Source organism: Ranitomeya imitator, chromosome 5, assembly GCF_032444005.1.
Source record: "Ranitomeya imitator isolate aRanImi1 chromosome 5, aRanImi1.pri, whole genome shotgun sequence".
Lineage (NCBI taxonomy): Eukaryota > Metazoa > Chordata > Amphibia > Anura > Dendrobatidae > Ranitomeya > Ranitomeya imitator.
In genome coordinates this window covers 340,198,068-340,218,780 of record NC_091286.1, presented here as the reverse complement: position 1 = coordinate 340,218,780, position 20,713 = coordinate 340,198,068, and the positions used below count along the sequence as shown (strand labels likewise).

Below are 20,713 nucleotides of genomic sequence, written 5' to 3'. Positions count from 1 at the left end.
ACCAAGATCCAGGATATGGTTGACAGCCTTATATTGGCAGTAAACCAAACACTTAATGTTAAGGAAGATGAGGGTTCTTCTCAGAACCACTCTGTCTCCTTTAAGAGAGTGAAATGCCCTTCCCGGACGTTTTCCAATCATAAGGAGTTTGAAGGGATAGTCACAGGTAAAATCCGGAGAAACCGATCTCAGGTAGAAATCAAATGGATATACTATATCCCTCAAAGTCCTCTGGATCCAGATCTAATAGATTCTCTTCACGTATGGGTCATCCATGGACTCCTCCCAGGGTGGGCGGCCATCCTCTTCTCTTCCTGAATGCTTGGCTGTCTGTAGTAGATGACGCCTGGGTCAAAGAGATAGTGACTTTCAGCTACAAGATAGAATTCTCTTCCCCCCGGGAATGCAGTTCTTCATGTCTCATCTGCCAAGACATCCAGCTCATGTCCCAGGTTTCTTTCAAGCCATTTCATCCCTCCTCCAAGTAGGAGTTATAGTCCCTGTTCCTTCCCAAGAATGTTTTTCCAGTTTCTATTCCAATCTTTTTGTTGTACCAAAGAAGAACGGCTATCTCCGTCCAATCTTGGACCTCAAGCGTTTGAACCGACGAGTGCGCATCTGCCATTTCCGAATGGAGTCCTTCCCCTTGGTAATCACCTCAATGGAACCCAATGCTCAGTGGACATTCAGGACGCTTATCTTCACATTCCAATTTGTGTGCCGCAGCATCAGAGATTTCTCAGATTCTCTGTTCAGGGAAATCAATATCAGTGCACAGCTCTCCCCTTCAGTCAGGCCTCTGGTTTCTGGGTGTTCACAAAGGTGATGGCGTTAGTCATGGCCATTCTGCATTCCAGAAGGATTGTTATTATCCCTTACCAGGATCACCTTTAACCCCTTCATGACAGGAGCTTTTTTCATTTTTGCGTTTCTGTATTTCGCTCCCCTCCTTCCCATAGCCATAACTTTTTATTTTTCTGTCAATATGCCATGTGAGGGCTTATTTTTTGCAGGATGAGATGTACTTTTGAACAACACCATTTGTTTTACCATGTCGTGTACTCGAAAACAGGAAAAAACTCGAAGTGCAGTGAAATTGCAAAAAAAGTGCAATCCCACACTTGTTTTTTTGTTTGGCTTTTTTGCTAGGTTCACTGAATGCTAAAACTTACCTGCCATTATGATTCTCCAGGTCATTATGAGTTTATAAACACCAAAAATGTATAGGTTCCTTTTTATCTAAGTGTATTTCCCACATATGAATCTATTTATACAGCATGCATGTACAAGATATGAATTTATTTATACAGCATGCATGTACTAGTTCCTATTCAGATGTACGAAACAGCCACAGAAGATCCTGTAACAAAACTGCAGTGTGAATAAAAAAAAAGACTTCTTCATTGTATTTCCCCCAAGTAAATTCTTTTATCACTGGAAGCAGATAGAACAATTGACTCTTCAGGGTGGAAAGCTACCTCATTGACAGAACCAGCATGGCCTGAAAGTTTATACAAAATTCTGCCGGATGTAGTGTTCCAAACATAGACAAATCGGTCTTCTGATCCTGCTGCTATCTTGCTTCCATCAGATGACCAAGAACAGCGCAGCAAATTCTTTTCAAAGTTGTGCACATTTCCTTGGAAGATTTTCACACATCTCTCTTTTTGGGGCAAAAGGGCAAACATCCCATACACGAACTGTGTTATTCATAGCATTTGAAAGCAAGTAAGAACCTTCAGAACTGAGGGTCAGGCCAGTCACAGAGTCTCCGTGTACTTGCATTGTGTACATCAACTTATTCTGCCTCAAGTCCCAAACTTTTATATCGTTATCAATTCCTCCTGAGATGATCTGGTCACTGGTGTCATCGAATGTGACAGACAACACCTGATACGTATTTTGGAAAGTCTGCACAGCAGCTTTTTTCCTGAAGTCCCAAAGCTTCACAGTACCATCATCACTACCAGTACAGATTAATTGAGGAGCTCGTCTGGCAGGGTAACAGGAATTCACAAATGATGTTTGGGGGAATGTTGCTGGGCCCCTCTGGCATCTTGATCTAAATGTGGCATTTGCTATGTACATTTTTGTGCCACTTTTCTGCTCCCCTGCGCGGTGGCACGCACGCATGGGGTTAAAGGTGTCTGTCGGCACCCTGTATACAAAGTATGGTGATACACTACAGGCACAGAATTCTTGCTGCTTGGGTGCAATAACATGTAATGGATGGAGCTCATGTATGCAGCGAGCTCAATTTACTCTGTGGGGATACAATCTTGTGTGGTATCACAGGCCACCTCATAGTTATGCGCACCACTGTCCTTTTGCTATGTTTTTCTGCATTTAGAACTGAAACATTCATAAGTATTTGCAATACTCCACCAGGGGGCGCAGGGATATACCAGCCCAAGCGTCTGTGCTCCCATTGCAACTGTGTTGGAGATCCGATGACGTGGGGTGGGCGGGGTGTTGCCAGGCACCCTTGACAACCTGGTTTGACGAGACAATACACAGGAGATAAGCCTGTGTGCGCAGGTGCTGGCAGCTCTCCCTGGACGCTGGGGGAGGCACCTCCATGTTTCCTGACTACATGCTTCTCTGGTAAGCAGCCAGGCGCGGGCTGGCCCAGGTGGCAGAAATGCATATGCCCCCCGGGCCGGTGTCTAAGCAGCTGCACAGGGCCGCTGGAGGACTGGCAGTGACTAATACATAGCGCACCTGTAGTGCGCGATGGTGTCATCCCGCCAGCAGCCCTGACATGCAGGCTGCAGGGGTATGTGATGAGCAAGCTCCTATGCGCCACTGCCACTCTGAGGGAGAGAGCCAGCAGCCAAGATGAAAGGTCAGCATACCGGCATACCCGCCTGTGTGTGCACGGAGCTCCGGCTTCTCCTGCTCTTATCTGCTATCCCGGCAGAGAAGGAGAGATCGGGGAGGTGCCGGGACAGTGCAGAGCTGTGAGCAGGAGAAACTGAAGAGCTGCACATGGACATCAGCCGCCCCTGCACCACAGAGGAGAGTGTCTGTGTGTGTATGAGGAGAGAGTGTGTGTGTGTATGAGGAGAGAGTGTGTGTGTGTATGAGGAGAGTGTGTGTGTGTGTGTGTGTGAGCTGCGTGCGTGTGTGTGTGAGCTGCGTGCGTGCGTGTGTGTGTGAGCTGCGTGCGTGTGTGTGTGAGCTGCGTGCGTGCGTGTGTGTGTGAGCTGCGTGCGTGTGTGAGAGCTGCGTGCATGTGTGCGTGTGAGCTGCGTGCATGTGTGTGTGTGAGCTGCGTGCGTGTGTGTGAGCTGCGTGCGTGTGTGTGTGAGCTGCGTGCGTGTGTGTGTGAGCTGCGTGCGTGCGTGTGTGTGAGCTGCGTGCGTGTGTGTGAGCTGCATGCGTGTGTGTGAGCTGCGTGCGTGTGTGTGCTGCGTGCATCTGTGAGCTGCATGTGTGTCATTATACAGTGGGGCCGTGCGTGTGCGTGTCATTATACAGTGGGGCCGTGCGTGTGCCTGTCATTATATAGTGGGGCCGTGCGTGTGCCTGTCATTATACAATGGGTGTGTGTGTGTGTGTGTGTGTCATTATACAGTGGGGCCGTGCATGTGCCTGTCATTATACAGTGGGGCCGTGCGTGTGCCTGTCATTATATAGTGGGGCTGTGCGTGTGCCTGTCATTATACAGAGGGGGGCTGTGTGAGAGTGTGTGTGTCATTATACAGTGGGGCCGTGCGTGTGTGTGTCATTATACAGTGGGGCCGTGCGTGTGCCTGTCATTATATAGTGGGGCTGTGCTTGTGCCTGTCATTATACAGTGGGGCTGTGTGTGTGTGTGTCATTATACTGTGGGGCCGTTCGTGTGCCTGTCATTATACATTGGGGCCGTGCGTGTGCCTGTCATTATACAGTGGGGCTGTGTGTGTTTGTCATTATACAGTGGGGCTGTGCAGGTGTGTCATTATACAGTGGGGCCGTGCGTGTGCCTGTCATTATACAGTGGGGCCGTGCGTTTGCCTGTCATTATACAGTGGGGCCGTGCGTGTGCCTGTCATACAGTGGGGCCGTGCGTGTGCCTGTCATTATAGAGTGGTGCTGTTGCGTGTGTGTGTGTGTGTCATTATACAGTCGGGCTGTGCGTGTGTGTGTCATTATACAGTGGGGCTGTACATGTGTGTGTGTGTATGTCATTATATAGTAGGGCTGTGTGTGTGTCATTATACAGTGGGGCTGTGCGTGTGTGTGTCATTATAGAGTGGGGCTGTGCGTGTCATACAGTAGGGCTGTGCGTGTGCCTGTCATTATATAGTGGGGTTGTGCGTGTGTGTCATTATACAGTGGGGCTGTGGGTGTGTGTTTGTCATTATACAGTGGGGCTGTGCGTGTGCCTGTCATACAGTGGGGCTGTGCATGTGTAATTATACAGTGGGGCTGTGCGTGTGTGTGTCATTATACAGTGGGGTTGTGCGTGTGTGTCATTATACAGTGGGGCTGTGCGTGTGTGTATGCCATTATACAGTGTGGCTGTGCGTGTGTGTGTGTCATTATACAGTGGGGCTGTGCGTGTGTGTCATTATACAGTGGGGCTGTGCGTGTGTGTGTCATACAGTGGGGCTGTGTGTGTGTCATTATACAGTGGGGCTGTGCGTGTGCCTGTCATTATACAGTGGGGCTGTGCGTGTGCCTGTCATTATACAGTGGGGCTGTGCATGTGCCTGTCATACAGTGGGGCTGTGTGTGTGTCATTATACAGTGGGGCTGTGCGTGTGTGTGTGTCATTATACAGTGGGGCTGTGTGTGTCATACAGTGGGGCTGTGTGGGTGTCATTATACAGTGGGGCTGTGGGTGTCATTATACAGTGGGGCTGTGCGTGTGTGTGTGTCATACAGTGGGGCTGTGTGTGTCATACAGTGGGGCTGTGCGTGTGCCTGTCATTATATAGTGGGGTTGTGCGTGTGTGTCATTATACAGTGGGGCTGTGGGTGTGTGTATGTCATTATACAGTGGGGCTGTGTGTGTTTGTCATTATACAGTGGGGCTGTGCGTGTGCCTGTCATACAGTGGGGCTGTGCATGTGTCATTATACAGTGGGGCTGTGCGTGTGTGTGTCATTATACAGTGGGGTTGTACGTGTGTGTCATTATACAGTGGGGCTGTGCGTGTGTGTATGCCATTATACAGTGGGGCTGTGTGTGTATGCCATTATACAGTGTGGCTGTGCGTGTGTGTGTGTCATTATACAGTGGGGCTGTGCGTGTGTGTGTCATTATACAGTGGGGCTGTGCGTGTGTGTGTCATACAGTGGGGCTGTGTGTGTGTCATTATACAGTGGGGCTGTGTGTGTGTGTCATTATACAGTGGGGCTGTGCGTGTGCCTGTCATTATACAGTGGGGCTGTGCGTGGGGCTGTCATTATACAGTGGGGCTGTGCGTGTGCCTGTCATTATACAGTGGGGCTGTGCATGTGCCTGTCATACAGTGGGGCTGTGTGTGTGACATTATACAGTGGGGCTGTGCGTGTGTGTGTGTCATTATACAGTGGGGCTGTGTGTGTCATACAGTGGGGCTGTGTGGGTGTCATTATACAGTGGGGCTGTGGGTGTCATTATACAGTGGGGCTGTGCGTGTGTGTGTGTCATACAGTGGGGCTGTGTGTGTCATACAGTGGGGCTATGTGTGTGTCATTATACAGTGTGGCTGTGTGTGTGTGTCATTATACAGTGGGGCTGTGTGTGTCATTATACAGTGGGGCTGTGTGTCATTATACAGTGTAGCTGTGTGTGTGTGTCATTATACAGTGGGGCTGTGTGTCATTATACAGTGTGGCTGTGTGTGTGTGTCATTATACAGTGGGGCTGTGGGTGTCATTATACAGTGGGGCTGTGCGTGTGTGTGTGTCATACAGTGGGGCTGTGTGTGTGTCATACAGTGGGGCTGTGTGTGTGTCATTATACAGTGGGGCTGTGTGTGTGTGTCATTATACAGTGGGGCTGTGCGTGTGCCTGTCATTATACAGTGGGGCTGTGCGTGTGCCTGTCATTATACAGTGGGGCTGTGCATGTGCCTGTCATACAGTGGGGCTGTGTGTGTGACATTATACAGTGGGGCTGTGTGTGTCATACAGTGGGGCTGTGTGGGTGTCATTATACAGTGGGGCTGTGGGTGTCATTATACAGTGGGGCTGTGCGTGTGTGTGTGTCATACAGTGGGGCTGTGTGTGTCATACAGTGGGGCTATGTGTGTGTCATTATACAGTGTGGCTGTGTGTGTGTGTCATTATACAGTGGGGCTGTGTGTGTCATTATACAGTGGGGCTGTGTGTCATTATACAGTGTAGCTGTGTGTGTGTGTCATTATACAGTGGGGCTGTGTGTCATTATACAGTGTGGCTGTGTGTGTGTGTCATTATACAGTGGGGCTGTGGGTGTCATTATACAGTGGGGCTGTGCGTGTGTGTGTGTCATACAGTGGGGCTGTGTGTGTCATACAGTGGGGCTATGTGTGTGTCATTATACAGTGTGGCTGTGTGTGTGTGTCATTATACAGTGGGGCTGTGTGTGTCATTATACAGTGGGGCTGTGTGTCATTATACAGTGTAGCTGTGTGTGTGTGTCATTATACAGTGGGGCTGTGTGTCATTATACAGTGTGGCTGTGTGTGTGTGTCATTATACAGTGGGGCTGTGTGTGTCATTATACAGTGGGGCTGTGTGTCATTATACAGTGTAGCTGTGTGTGTGTGTCATTATACAGTGGGGCTGTGTGTCATTATACAGTGTGGCTGTGTGTGTGTGTCATTATACAGTGGGGCTGTGTGTGTCATTATACAGTGGGGCTGTGTGTCATTATACAGTGTAGCTGTGTGTGTGTGTCATTATACAGTGGGGCTGTGTGTCATTATACAGTGTAGCTGTGTGTGTGTGTCATTATACAGTGGGGCTGTGTGTCATTATACAGTGGGGCTGTGTGTGTCATTATACAGTGGGGCTGTGTGTCATTATACAGTGTAGCTGTGTGTGTGTGTCATTATACAGTGGGGCTGTGTGTCATTATACAGTGGGGCTGTGTGTCATTATACAGTGTAGCTGTGTGTGTGTGTCATTATACAGTGGGGCTGTGTGTCATTATACAGTGTAGCTGTGTGTGTGTGTCATTATACAGTGGGGCTGTGCATGTGTCTGTCATTATACAGTGGGGCTGTGTGTGTGTGTGTGTGCCATTGGTGCATTCACTCTGTCATTCTTTGGACTGCAGACTTGTGCTTCTCACATTGCTGGCAGTGCTGTGGTCATTTGGCGGGTGTGTGGCTGTAAGTTTGTGATTTGCATACATGCGGTCACATGCCGACCAGACTTGCATGGCCTAATGCAACTGTATTGAACAAGGCCCAAAACAGTCTAGTCGAAATGTGGCTGGGAATATATATATCGCATGCTTGCAGTCACAAGACCACCTGTTGCCGGCACCAGAGAATCTTCATAGCGCATGATATGAGGATTCACACATAGTGTCTGTAGACATGTAGCATAAGATCCGACAACCCCTTTAAGGATGAGCCGCTACTCATGGGCCACTGCTGTGTGCTTGCCCCCCAGGCTAAAATTTGCCAGTCAGCCACTGTAAGCAGCACAGCTGCAGCTATTTCCTAAGTGATTAATTAGTATATTAGGACGCAGTACACTGACAGGAGTTACCCCTGACGAAGCCACTGAGTGTGGCGACACGCGGGGTCAGCGTACCCCCTGTCTCCACTCCCCAGGTGGTCCTGAGTGTGTCCAGCAGCCCTTGGCTCTATTTTACATGCCGTGATTGAGCTTTGGTCATCTAGCCCCAGAGGCTTTGGTAACTGTGTGCATGCCTCTTCAGCATGGGAGTCTCTGCAGCTTTGGCACATTGAGTCTCGTACTTACTCTGCTAATAGATTTATTAGTCTTTGAACCTGATTGTGCCCTCAGCTGGGCTGGTTATCTGCACCTCCATATGTATCTTTATTCATTTCTATGGCAATTGGGGTTCATGTCTAGATGACTCTTTTTTTTTTTTTTTTTTTTTATGTGTTTGCACCATGGATACTGCCTTCACTATAACATGGTGCATCTAGGCATTGTGGATCTCCTTACAAGTCATTGTGACATATGCTGAATGTGGTAGCTATATGACTATTTGTGTACTTGCCATTTAGCTCTCTTTTTCAATATATTTTTTGTATGATAAAATAAGGTGCTGTTCACATAGACATCACACTCGGTAATAGTTAGGATTTTCTTTATATTTGTTATCTATTGATACTGGGGAGTTGGTTCATACAGGGGGATGGCTCTATTTTGGGCCTAAGTGTACCATGTATAGGTCACATGGATGACCAATGTTTTAAATGTTTTTAATGTGTGCTCTATGTGGTTTTCTGTGTCCGTTCATACACTTTTGAATAAAATTTGCCTTTTTTTACTTGATCCGTGTCTCCGGTGATCCCCGATTTTTGGTCTATTTCTTTCTCTTCTTTTTTGAAATGGTTCATATTATATAGACCTGGTTGGATCCCTTGGAATCTGTGGTGCCCCCTCTCTTTGTTATCAAGAATTCACAAATGATGTGTGTCCCTTGAGTCGCTTCACTCTCTCTCTTGTTTCACAGTCCCAAATTGCAACAGTTTTATCAGTTGAAGCAGAAAATAGTAAGCTGCCATCTGTATTATAATGAAGTTCCATCACGACCCCACTGTGACCCTTCAACCCCTTTCTGACATATGACGTACTATCCCGTCGAGGTGGGGTGGGCCCGTATGCCCACCGACGGGATAGTACGTCATACGCGATCGTACTATGTGCCAGGAGCGGTCACGGACCGCCCCCAGCACATTAACCCCCGGCACACCGCGATCAAACATGATCGCGATGTGCCGGCGGTATAGGGAAGCATCGCGCAGGGAGGGGGCTCCCTGCGGGCTTCCCTGAGACCCCCACAGCAACGCGATGTGATCGCGTTGCTGCGAGGGTCTCCCTACCTCCCTCCCTGCTCATGGCCCAGATCCAAGATGGCCGCGGCATCCGGGTCCTGCAGGGAGGGAGGTGGCTTACCAAGTGCCTGCTCAGAGCAGGCGCTTGGTAAGCCTGCAGTGTTGTAAGTAAGATCGGTGATCTGACAGACTGCTGTGCAAACTGTCAGATCATCGATCTGTGATGTCCCCCCCTGGTACAAAGTAAAAAAGTAAAAAAAAAAACATTTTCCAAATGTGTAAAAAAAAAAAAAATTCCTAAATAATGAAAAAAAAAATATTATTCCCATAAATACATTTCTTTATCTAAATAAAAAAAAAACAATAAAAGTACACATATTTAGTATTGCCGCGTCCGTAACGACCCAACCTATAAAACTGGCCCACTAGTTAACCCCTTCAGTAAACACCGTAAGAAAAAAAAAAACGAGGCAAAAAAACAACGCTTTATTATCATACCGCCGAACAAAAAGTGGAATAACACGCGATCAAGGCAAAACTCACAGCTGGGGGCTGCTACCCTCAACTATCAGCTTCAGCAAAGCTAGTTATCAATAGAAGGGTCCCTATGCTGTTTTTTTTATTATTATTTAAAAAATTAAGTGAGGTCCCCTCATTTTTGACAACCAACCTTTCTAAAGCAGACAGTTGGGGGCTGGTATTCTAAGGCTGGTAAGGGGCCATGGATATTGGCCTACCATCCTAAAAATAGCAGCCCACAGCTGCCCAGAAAAGGTATGTCTACTAGATGCACCAATTCTGGCACTTTGCCTGGCTCTTCCCACTTGCCGTGTAGCGGTGGCAAGTGGGGTTCATATTTGTGGGGTTGATGTCACCTTTGTATTTTCCAGTGACATCAAGCCCATGGCTTAATAATGGAGAGATGTCTATAAGACACCTATCCATTACTAATCCTATAGTTGTATGGTAAATAAAGACACAGCAAGAATAAAGTCTATTATTTGAAATAAGACTAAACGCAGTTTTCCATTCTTATTTAAATGTCTACTTCCAGCAAAGCCCTTGATCGCCTGTAATAAAAGTAAAATAAAAAAACAACAATATACCATATGAAATGGGGTCTACCAAGCTGGGGTACCTCTTTCAGTACCACCCCGTGTTTCAGGAGGTCCACTCTGCTTTGGCTGGAGTCTGAATGAAGGACGCTGGCTGGATTTGCTTGGTTACATGGGCGCATATAGAAGATCACTGCTTCTCCACGTATTTCCAGTCTGACAACACTTTACTCACTGGACACAGAATATATCACAAAGATACAGAGGGCAGGCCAATAGAAAAGCGGCAGGCCAGACATACACTACAATAGCCGCAGGTGGCCGGAGCCTGCCGATATTTACTGTTGGAATTACAAAGGTGGAGGGCGGACAAAAGGGGAATATCGTGTCCCCTCTGCCCAGGGGCGCAGCCTGTGGGCTGATGCATTAGGGACATGCATCTCAGATGGAACCTATTATACATACATGTAACTGCACAACATATTCTGGGTGCTGAGTGGTTCCGTAACACTTAACACGGCTCCCCTTTTCAATGATGTGATCAGCATACACAGTCTGATCCTTAACGGATCGGTTTGGGGATGACCGAAGTTTATGGGGATGGTACAAGTTCCGTTTGTCGACTTAGTCCATCGGCGTTACCATTTTGTTTGCCGGGTCTGTAGTGGATGGTGAAGTCCAGAGGTTGTAGGGCTAAACTCCACTGCAGCAATCTGGCGTTGTCTCCGGAGACCAGATTAAGCCAGACTAGGGGATTATGGTCCGTTAGGAGGGAAAACTGTCGTCCATGCAAATATGGTTTCAACTTTTTGAGTGCCCATACTACCGCCAGGCACTCCTTCTCGATGGCAGCATAGCCTACTTCACGGGGCAGTAGTTTCCGACACAGGTAAGCTACCGGGTGTTCTTGGCTGTCCAGCCCGACTTGGCTCAGTGCTGCCCCCAATCCAAACATAGAAGCGTCTGTGTGAACAAGGAAACATTTAGTTGGATCGGGTGTGGCCAATACAGGGGTATTGGTGAGGGCGTCCTTTAGTTGGCGGAAGGCTTCCTCACACTCTGGGGTCCAGGTTACCTGGTGGGGTTGGTTCTTATGGGTCAGATCAGTGCGGGGCTTGGCTACGCTGCTGTAATTGGGAACAAATTTCCTGTAATACCCCGCTGTCCCTAGAAACGCCATGACCTTGGTTTTAGTGAGTGGGGTGGGCCATTTGGCTATGACCTCAATCTTGGCTGGTTCTGGTCGCTGTTTCCCACTTCCCACCCAATGCCCTAAATACTGAACCTCTGCTTTGCCCATGTGACACTTGCTTGGGTTCAGGGTGATTCCGGCCTTGTGGATCCTGTCTAATACTTTCTCTAGGTGATTTAGATGCTCTCCCATGTCGCACTGTAGATGGCGATGTCATAAGCCTAGTCCTGGAGACCATCCAGAAGCCGGTCAGCCAGCCTCTGGAAGGTCGCCGGGGCATTCTTCATCCCGAATGGCATAACTCAAAACTGGAATAAGCTGAACGGGGTGACAAATGCCGACTTGGGAATAGCGTCAGGACAAAGGGGAATCTGTCAGTAGCCTTTGCATAGATCGATGGTGGTCAAATATTTTGCCCCCACCAGCCGGTCTAACAACTCATCCACACGCGGCATGGGATATGCATCTGTCACTGTTTTCTCATTGAGCTTACGATAGTCTACACAAAACCGTGTAGTCCCATCCTTCTTGGGCACTAACACTACGGGGGATGCCCAGGGACTATCTGACTCTTCAATGACCCCTAAACGCAACATCTCTTGTATCTCTTGTCGCATCCACTCTCGTACAGACTCAGGGACGTGGAAGGGTTTTGTCACAGGGGGGTCTGATCCTGGGTCTCAACCTTGTGTTGTGCCAGGCGAGTGTACACTGGTCTCCCTGAAAACATCCTCTGTCTCTGCCTCAACAACTCCTCCGCCTGCTGTCTCTCCCGGGGGCCTAGGTCTTCACCCAAGTGTACCTGGTCCCATGTTTTAGACTGAGTCCTTTCCCCTAAGACGTCCGGCAAGGGAAATCCAGCTAAATCCTCTGCTTCAGGTGCACAGATGGCAACTACCTCTTCAGGGCGCTACCGGTAGGGCTTCAGCATATTCACGTGGAACATGCGGATAACCCAGGGGTCGTCACAATCAGCGACATTATAGGTTGTGTCGGCTATTTTCCCCACTACCTGGTAGGGCCCCTGCCCTTCAGCTTGGAACTTGTTCTGCCTAGTGGGCTCTAACACCTTGACCTTCTGTCCTATTTCCAAGGTATGCTCTCTGGCCCTCTGATCGTACCATATGCACTGGCGCCACTGGGTCGCCTGCATGTTCTCACATACAGCCTGGGTCAGCTCCTGTAAGTGGTCCCAGAATTCCAGCACATAGGGTACAATAGGTACCCTTTCTATGAGGCCATCCCCTTCCCAGTTTTCTAACACTAAGTCCAGGGGTCCCCTTACCCGTCTCCCGTATACCAGCTCGAACGGGGAGAACCCCGTGGATTCTTGGGGCACCTCCCGATAGGCAAACAGGAGGTGTGGCAAGAATTTCTCCCAGTCCCTGTAGGTCCTGGTAAAAGTCCCAATGAGTTGTTTTAACGTCCCGTTAAAGCGTTCACACAACCCATTGGTTTGCGGGTGGTACGGGGCGCTTCTAATGGACTTTACGCCACACAGCTTCCACAGTTGGTTGGTCACTTCTGCTGTAAACTGGGTACCCTGGTCCGAGATAATCTCCCGGGAAAATCCAACCCATGAGAAAACCTGGAGCAGGGCAGCCGCCACCATCTCTGCCAGTATGTTAGGTAACGCAACCGCCTCTGGATACCGTGTGGCATAATCTACCACTGTCAATATATACCTTTTCCCTGACGGACTGGGTTTGGCTAACGGCCCTATCAGATCGACCGCTATTCGGCTAAATGGTTCCTCCACAATGGGGAGGGGGCGTAATTTGGCCTTGCATCGATCTTCCCTCTTGCCAATGTGCTGGCAACTGTCACAGGTCTGGCAGTACTGATGAACATCATAGGTTACCCTCGGCCAAAAGAAGTTTTGTGTCAGACGATGCCTGGTGCGACTGACGCCGAAGTGCCCGGCCAAGGGTATGTCATGAGAGATTCGCAGTAACTCCTGCCTATACTTCTTGGGAACTACCAGCTGTTGTTTTATAGTGGGGCTCGTCCCTGCGTGGCGCTGCTCTGTGATCCAGTAGAGGAGTCCCTGCTTCCATACAAACTGTTCCCCTCCCCATACCCCTCTCCCCTCCTGTGCCTTCCCACGATATCCCTCCAATGAAGGTTCCTCAAGTAACTCCCTCTTAAATTCATCTGGGGTGGCCCAAGAAATGTGTCTGGCTATGGGAGTACGTGTAGGGCTGGGATGTCTTACCTGGGCCTCCTCTGAGTGTGATTCCACCTCCGCAGCTTGAGCTTGTCTCCGGGTGGTCACAGGATATGTCTCAGCCAGAGGGGCAACCAAGAAGGCAGACAACATGGGCCCCAAGTCATTTCCCAGCAAGATGTCTGCAGGCAAATCCTCCACAAAGCCGACCTCAACAAGGCTATCCCCGACTCCCCAGTTCAGGTGAATCCTGGCAGTGGGCAGTCAACGTATAGCTCCCCCTGCTACACGGACTGCCACTGTCCGGTCCGTCTTCTCTTGGTCCCGGACAAGATGAGGCTTCACAAGGGTCAAAGTTACCCCGGAATCTCTTAGTCCCTGCATACATTTCCCATTATCCCACACGACCTGTCGATGCTGTTGTCGATTATCTGCCCGGGCTGCCTGCACAAGGTCTACTTCATGCAGCACTTCCTCCATCTCTTCCACCCCTTGGTTAGTCATAGCACCCAATGCCGGATCAGCTTTGCCTTGGTAGCAGTGTACAGCAGCCCGGCTGAAGGTAGCTGTTCCCGCCTTTGGCCACTGGGTATGCTGAGTCCGGTTGGGACATTGTCTTTGTAGGTGGCCCAGCTGACGGCAGGTGTGGCATCGCGCCCCAGGGGGACTGTGGTAAGCTGGATTTCTAGCAGGTCCCCCTACAATCTTCGGTGGTTTGGGGCCCTCCAGGTCCATGGGCGGACCCCTAGTGACCAACTGAGGCCTCCTGGCATCATGATGTTCATCGGCCAGACGAGCGGCTTCCTCAAGAGTCGTTGGCCGCCTGTCCCAAAGCCATTCCTGTGTCTCAGGGGTTAGTCCATTACAGAATCGTTCTAACAAGAAGAGCTGGAGGACGTCCTCCTTAGTGGTTGCTTGGCTCCCTTGTACCCACTGTAGCAGTGACCTGTTGTGAATTCTGTGGCAGAGCTCCCTCCTGTGGTCACAAGTGGTACTTCAGCTGGTTCTCTCTGTGAGCTTCCGTTGGTGGAGGAGAGTGGTACTGCGGCTTCTGAGTTTCCTTCCTCAGGTGATGTGGTGAAGTCGTTAGGTGCTGCTCTATTTAACTCCACCTAGTGCTTTGATCCTGGCCTCCAGTCAATGTTCTAGTATTGGACCTGTTTCCTCCTGGATCATTCCTGTGGCCTGCTGCTCTGCATAGCTAAGTTCCTCTTTGCTATTTGTTTGCTGTTTTTTTCTGTCCAGCTTGTCAATTTGTTTTTTTCTGCTTGCTGGAAGCTCTGGGACGCAGAGGGTGTACCTCCGTGCCGTTAGTTCGGTACGGAGGGTCTTTTTGCCCCCTTTGCGTGGTTTTTGTAGGGTTTTGTGTTGACCACAAAGTTACCTTTCCTATCCTCGCTCTGTTCAGAAAGTTGGGCCTCACTTTGCTAAATCTATTTCATCTCTACGTTTGTCTTTTCATCTTAACTCACAGTCATTATATGTGGGGGCTGCCTTTTTCTTTGGGGTATTTCTCTGAGGCAAGGTAGGCTTATTTTCCATCTTCAGGTTAGCTAGTTTCTCAGGCCGTGCCGAGTTGCATAGGGAGCGTTAGGCGCAATCCACGGCTGCCTTTAGTGTGGTTGGAGAGGATTAGGGATTGCGGTCAACAGAGTTCCCACGTCTCAGAGCTCGTTCTTGTTTTTTGGGTTATTGCCAGGTCACTGTGTGTGCGCTGACCCCTATGTCCATTGTGGTACTGAATTACCTTTCATAACAGTGACCGCTGTAATTTACAGGCCCATTCAGCATGGGTATCGATTACGCATTTTATAAGTTTGCGGAACTTTTGGCTGTATGCCTCTGGTGTCAGCGCATTTCGGGCCAAGATCACTTCTTTGATCCCCTCATAGTCCATACAGTCCTCATCAGGTACCGTGCGATAGGTGTCCGCTGCCCGGCCTGTCAGCTTGCTGGCCAGAATCTGAACCCGTTCCTCCGGCTTCACTTGAAGAAGGGCACACTGCCACTCAAAGTCCTGCAGAAAGCCGCCAATGTCTTCCTCTGCCTCCCCCAACTGTCGGAAGGCATTATGCTGGATCTTTTTGTGGCTTACTGTTGAAGGTACCTGGTCGAAGGCCAAAGCTCCCCCTGCTCGCTGACTCTCCTCTCTCCACTCTGCCATCTCCATATTGGCCAGCTCCACTTTGGTCCGCTCTGCCACCTCCATCTTGGCTAGCCCTATCCTGGTCCGCTCGGCCATCTTTTCCTTCAGATCAGTACGCACATCAGCCATCACCTCTCGTATGATCTCTACTGCAGGGTTTGGGCCATAGAACGCCATTCTGTTCTTTAACTCTCTCTGGAATTCAGTCTCCTCCAATTGCACATTGGAGGGCGCTGCACTGTCGTGTTCCATGATTGCTGCTATCAAATTCGCTTTTGTTTTGTTGCTGGCGATCAACCCTCGGGCTTCCACCAGATCTTTTAATGTAGTCCTCTTTAACTTCTGGTAGTTGTTTCCCATTCATTCCTTTCCTCCTGTCGAAGGGGTGTCATATCCCGCTGTCTGCCACCAGTGTAACGGGGTCTATCAAGCTGGGGTACCTCTTTCAGTACCACCCCGTGTTTCAGGAGGTCCACTCTGCTTTGGCTGGAGTCTGAATGAAAGACGCTGGCTGGAATTGCTTGGTTACATGGGCGCATATAAAAGATCACTGCTTCTCCACGTATTTCCAGTCTGACAACACTTTACTCACAGGACACAGAATATATCACACAGATACAGAGGACAGGCCAATAGAAAAGCGGCAGGCCAGACATACATTACAATAGCCACAGGGGGCCAGAGCCTGCCGATATTTACTGTGGGAATTACAAAGGTGGGGGCGGACAAAAGGGGAATATCATGTCCCCTCTGCCCAGGGGCGCAGCCTGTGGGCTGATGCATTAGGGACATGCATCTCACATGGAACCTATTATACATACTGTACATATAACTGCACAACATATTCTGGGTGCTGAGTGGTTCCGTAACACGTAACACCATACCTGTCCGTCATTCTGTCCCACGCCATAATCTATGTCTGGGAGATAAACAGTTTTCAACCTGGATGGTACCAAGATGCGACCATCCAGGCTGAAAACCACTGGTGAATGAGCTGCTGCCAGCACAGCCTCGGTGACTAGCGGTGATGCTAGACTGCTGATTGTGGAAACTTCACACTAGACCTCAAGCAGCTTGGATTCTGTGCCTCTCCATTCTTCCTCCAGACTTTGGGACCTTGATTTCCTAATGAAATGAAAAAAATATTTTCATCTGAAAACAACACCTTGGACCACTGAGCAATAGTCCAGTTCTTTTTCTCCATGGCCCAGGTAAGATGCTTTGTCTGTGTGTGGTGGCTCTTGAAGCAATTACTCTAGCAGCAGTCCACTCCTTGTGAATCTAACCCAAATTTTTGAATAGCATTTTCTTAACAATCCTTTCAAGGCTTCGGTTATCCCGGTTGCTTGTGCACCTTTTTCTACCACACTTTTTCTTACACTCAACTTTCCATTAATATGCTTGGATGCATCACCTTGTGAACAGCCAGCTTCTTTATCAATGACCTATTGAGGCTTACCCTCCTTGTGGAGTGTGTCAGTGACTGCCTTCTGGACATCTGTCAAGTCATTAGTCTTACCCATGATTGTGTAGCCTACTGAAACAGACTAAGGGACCTTTTTAAATGCGTTATTCTAATTTACTGAGATATTGTCTTTTGGGTTTTCATCAGCTGTAAGCCATAATCATCAACATTAACAGAAATAAACACTTGAAATAGATCACTCTTTTTGAAATGACTGTATATAATATATTAGTTTCACTTTTTCTATTGAAGAACTGAAATAAATTAACTGTTTGATGATATTCTAATTTTGTGAGAAATAACTGTATATGCATAGTGGACATGGGAGTTCTAGAAATCCCATCCACTATGTTGTAAAATCTGGCCGCTGCTGTTTTGACTTTGCATAAATACGTAGTGTCAAAACTTCAACAATTCCTGATCGTGAGCATATACCCTCACATGAAATATTAGAAGAGTGTTTTGTCCATAAGGGGGTTAATAATAAGCTCAGTGAGGACTCTGTAGGTAAGAGTTTCCAAGAAATAATTTTCACAACTTCAACTTCTTTTATAGATAGATCAGATGGCACAATACCAAACAGAGCCAGTATGTTTTTTCTCCAGTCTGAACCTTGGATACTAGAGGAAAAATTATGGTATTTTTAAATGCTCTTTTTCACAGTTTTTTTATTATTTGCACTAATAACAGGTACCATGAAGATCAAGCTAAAATTAATGATTTTTTTAAGGCAATACTTCTTTGAATTCAGCAAAAGAAACCAGCAATAAAAATGAGCACTATTAGGAATATGGGAAATTCAAGTACCACATTGTGTAATAGTTTTATATAGATTTATATGTCTGCTTATTTACTTTATAGACCTTCCGATTTTAAAATGTAATGATATATTTTATGCCCACATTGATGAACTAAGTGATAAACAGTATCAGGAAAAAGTGCTAAGTCAGTCTGTTCAATTCTGCTCTAACCATACTGTTTAAAAATTTACAAACAACGTGACATTCAATAGCCTTTTCAATGTTCAGATTAGCTCTAGATGAAGTAGTGTAGAGAGATTGAAATAAGTGAACTGTCTCTATGAGTCTCCTATTACTTGCCTTTGACAAAACAAAAACTCAAGCAAATTAGAAATAGGCATGGAAACAAAGTATAAAGAATGCAGCATTGCAATGACTGTCATACAGGAATACATACAGAATAAACAGCTTAACTTGAGATGTCAGGGGTCACATCAACAGGGACGTCATAGGACAAAGTACCACATTTTGCGGAAAAAAAGGGGATTTTTAATATAAAATGCAGGTGCATCAAATAGCCCGATTTTATGGTAGCTTAGCGGTGGAGCGGGGTCACAGGAGGCAGGGTCCCTGCTGCAGTCGGTAGCAGGAATGAGACTATGCTGTAGGCCTCGGACTGGGAGAAGGGGATGTCCTGGTAGTGTGAGGCTGTACTAGGCTTTCAAAAAATGTTGGAAGTGAGTGGAGTCCCAGCACTTCCCAATGATTTCCCTGCGATGGGTTTCAGGAAAAACCCAATGCAGGGCAATCTATGGGGATTGTGGGGACTCCACTCACAGTTTACATTTTCTGACATCCCCTCCTCCTGGCCCAAGCCGCAGCATCGCTCCACTTCTGCCGCCGCTGGCCTCCTGTGGCAGTGACCCTGCCTTCGGTAACCCTACTCCACTGCAACTGGCCACTCCAGTAACCTACATTTGAATTTTAAATTGCACCCTCATTTTCCTCCCAAATTTTTGTTGGGAAAAAGTGCTTCTTATCATGCGAAAAATAAGATATACTTCTAAAATTTGCAGTTTCAACATTTTAAAGTGCAGATCTTACAAAAAATATTCCTATAAAGCAACATTTTTCTCCCGCTTGGTATATACCTTGTTTATAATTTTTTGTCAAATTATTGATATTTTTACTTGAGCATTTAAATTAAATACTAAATACTTTAGGGATAGGTTCTCTTTAAATTATGTGCCCTTTTTTCTCCCCACATACCTTTGAACATTGTGGCCAAAGAGTTCTATTTTAACCATATGAGAGGCCTTTCATCCCTTGTAATAATCTAGTTGCCCGCCTTTGAACTGACTCTAACTTCTGAATATCCTTTTTAAAATATGGAGCCGAAAACTGGATCTCACATTCTAGATGTGGCTTCAACAGTGAGTTATAAAGGGGTAACAATACGTTGGGATCACTGGATTTAATCTCTTTTTCGCTTATTTGCTTTTGCGGCTGCTGCTTGACATTGAGTATTGCTTCCCAGCTTACTTGTAACTAGAATACCCAAGTCTTTCTCCTGTTCTCTACCCCGAGTATATTGCAATTTAATGTATATGCATCAATAGGATCACTCCATCCTAGGTGCACTACTCTACATTTATCTACATTAAATCTTATTTGCCAAGTGTTTGCCCATTCAGATATCGTATCCAGATCGTTTTGCAACATTGTACTGTCACAATCAGATTTTAATATCCTACATAGTTTAGTTTAGTCAGCAAAAACTGATACTTTACTCTCGATCCCATCCACAAGGATATTAATAAAGAGATAAAAAGAATTGGTCCTAGCACAGATCCTTGCGGTATGGAAGGAGTCCATATACCAGGATGGGAGAAACATACCAGGAAGGGGCCCAGGATGAAGGCCATATACCAGGATGGGAACCATATACCAGGATGTGGGCCATGTACCAGCATTAGGCTAGGGTCACATTGCGTTAGTGCAACCCGTTTAGCGCTAGCGGGTTGCGCTAACGCAATGTTTTTACTGTGGCCGCGTCCCGGGGTCGCGGTAACGTCCCCGCTCTCGCAGATCCCCGATCTGCGAGAGCGGGGAACGGACCGTGGGCGCGCCTCGGACGCTGCAAGCAGCGTCCGCGGCGCGCCAGGAAACACCGGCGCGTCGCTAGCACGTGCCGAACATGGCACGCGCTAGTGCTGCACGTTCCCATTGCCGTGAATGGGCGCGCTAACGGACACGTTGCACGGCGTTAATTTCGCCGTGCAACGCTGTCCGTTCCCATAACGCAATGGGAACCCAGCCTTAGGGCCATATATTAGAATGTGGCACATATATCAGGATTGAGGCTGTATAAAGGATGAGAACATATACCAGGATGGGATCCATATACCAAGATGGGGGAACATATACCAGGATGAGGGCCATATACCTTGATGGATGCCATATAGCAGGATGAGGGCCATATAACAGGAAGAGGGCTATATACAAGGATGAGGGCCATATACCAGGATGGAGATCATATATCAGGATAATAATAATAATCTTTATTTTTATATAGCGCTAACATATTCTGCAGCGCTTTACAGTTTGCACACATTATCATCGCTGTCCCCGTTGCGGCTCACAATCTACATTCCCTATCAGTATGTCTTTTGAATGTGGGAGGAAACCGGAGGAAACCCACGCAAACACGGAGAGAACATACAAACTCTTTGCAGATGTTGTCCTTAGTGGGGCTTGAACCCAGGACTCCAGCGCTGCAAGGCTGCTGTGCTATCCACTGTTCCACCGTGCTGCCCCAGGATGGGGGCCATATGCCAGAATTGGGTTTGTATACCAGGATGAGGGTCATATACCAGGATTGGGGCCATAAGCCAGCAGGGGGAAAAAACAAAATTGGGGTTGTATACCAGGATGAGGGCCATATACCAGGATGATTGCCATATATCAGAATGAGGGCAATATACCAGGATGGAAACATATACCAGAATAG

At 47.8% G+C, this 20,713-nt stretch overlaps 1 pseudogene; it reads right to left on the bottom strand.

Annotated features, from left to right (window-relative positions):
* Positions 1-1,387: 1,387 nt before the first annotated feature.
* On the bottom strand, positions 1,388-2,088 carry LOC138637749 (U5 small nuclear ribonucleoprotein 40 kDa protein pseudogene; annotated as a pseudogene).
* Positions 2,089-20,713: the final 18,625 nt, after the last annotated feature.